We start from the raw sequence: 2,173 nt of genomic DNA, 5'->3' as shown, positions 1-2,173 counted from the left end.
ATTAAAAGAACTAGAGAAGCAAGAGCAAACACATTCGAAAGCTAGCAGAAGGCAAGAAATAACTAAGATCAGAGCAGAACTGAAGGAGACAGAGACACAAAAAACCCTCCAAAAAATCAATGAATCCAGGAGTTGGTTTTTTGAAAAGATCAACAAAATTGACAGACCACTAGCAAGACTAATAAAGAAGAAAAGAGAGAAGAATCAAATTGACGCAATTAAAAATGATAAAGGGGATATCACCACCGACCCCACAGAAATACAAACTACCATCAGAGAATACTATAAACACCTCTACGCAAATAAACTGGAAAATCTAGAAGAAATGGATAATTTCCTGGACACTTACACTCTTCCAAGACTAAACCAGGAAGAAGTTGAATCCATGAATAGACCAATAGCAGGCTCTGAAATTGAGGCAATAATTAATAGCCTACCAACCAAAAAAAGTCCAGGACCAGATGGATTCACAGCTGAATTCTACCAGAGGTACAAGGAGGAGTTGGTACCATTCCTTCTGAAAATATTCCAATCAATAGAAAAAGAGGGAATCCTCCCTAACTCATTTTATGAGGCCAACATCATCCTGATACCAAAGCCTGGCAGAGACACAACAGAAAAAGAGAATTTTAGACCAATATCCCTGATGAACATGGATGCAAAAATCCTCAATAAAATACTGGCAAACCGGATTCAGCAACACATCAAAAAGCTTATCCACCATGATCAAGTGGGCTTCATCCCTGGGATGCAAGGCTGGTTCAACATTCGCAAATCAATAAACATAATCCAGCATATAAACAGAACCAAAGACAAGAACCACATGATTATCTTAATAGATGCAGAAAAGGCTTTTGACAAAATTCAACAGCCCTTCATGCTAAAAACACTCAATAAATTCGGTATTGATGGAACGTACCTCAAAATAATAAGAGCTATTTATGACAAACCCACAGCCAATATCATACTGAATGGACAAAAACTGGAAGCATTCCCTTTGAAAACTGGCACAAGACAGGGATGCCCTCTCTCACCACTCCTATTCAACATAGTGTTGGAAGTTCTGGCTAGGGCAATTAGGCAAGAGAAAGAAATCAAGGGTATTCAGTTAGGAAAAGAAGAAGTCAAATTGTCCCTGTTTGCAGATGACATGATTGTATATTTAGAAAACCCCATCATGTCAGCCCAAAATCTCCTTAAGCTGATAAGCAACTTCAGCAAAGTCTCAGGATACAAAATTAATGTGCAAAAATCACAAGCATTCTTATACACCAGTAACAGACAAACAGAGAGCCAAATCAGGAATGAACTTCCATTCACAATTGCTTCAAAGAGAATCAAATACCTAGGAATCCAACTTACAAGGGATGTAAAGGACCTCTTCAAGGAGAACTACAAACCACTGCTCAGTGAAATCAAAGAGGACACAAACAAATGGAAAAGAACATACCATGCTCATGGATAGGAAGAATCAATATCGTGAAAATGGCCATACTGCCCAAGGTAATTTATAGATTCAATGCCATCCCCATCAAGCTACCAATGAGTTTCTTCACAGAATTGGAAAAAACTGCTTTAAAGTTCATATGGAACCAAAAAAGAGCTCGCATCTCCAAGACAATCCTAAGTCAAAAGAACAAAGCTGGAGGCATCACGCTACCTGACTTCAAACTATACTACAAGGCTACAGTAACCAAAACAGCATGGTACTGGTACCAAAACAGAGATATAGACCAATGGAACAGAACAGAGTCCTCAGAAATAATACCACACATCTACAGCCATCTGATCTTTGACAAACCTGAGAGAAACAAGAAATGGGGAAAGGATTCCCTATTTAATAAATGGTGCTGGGAAAATTGTCTAGCCATAAGTAGAAAGCTGAAACTGGATCCTTTCCTTACTCCTTATACGAAAATTAATTCAAGATGGATTAGAGACTTAAATGTTAGACCTAATACCATAAAAATCCTAGAGGAAAACCTAGGTAGTACCATTCAGGACATAGGCATGGGCAAAGACTTCATGTCTAAAACACCAAAAGCAATGGCAGCAAAAGCCAAAATTGACAGATGGGATCTCATTAAACTAAAGAGCTTCTGCACAGCAAAAGAAACTACCATCAGAGTGAACAGGCAACCTACAGAATGGGAGACAATTTTTGCAATCTACT

The sequence above is a fragment of the Macaca thibetana genome, chromosome 15 (genome assembly GCF_024542745.1).
Source record: "Macaca thibetana thibetana isolate TM-01 chromosome 15, ASM2454274v1, whole genome shotgun sequence".
Classification (NCBI taxonomy): Eukaryota; Metazoa; Chordata; class Mammalia; order Primates; family Cercopithecidae; genus Macaca; species Macaca thibetana.
Note: the sequence above shows the minus strand (reverse complement) of the source record.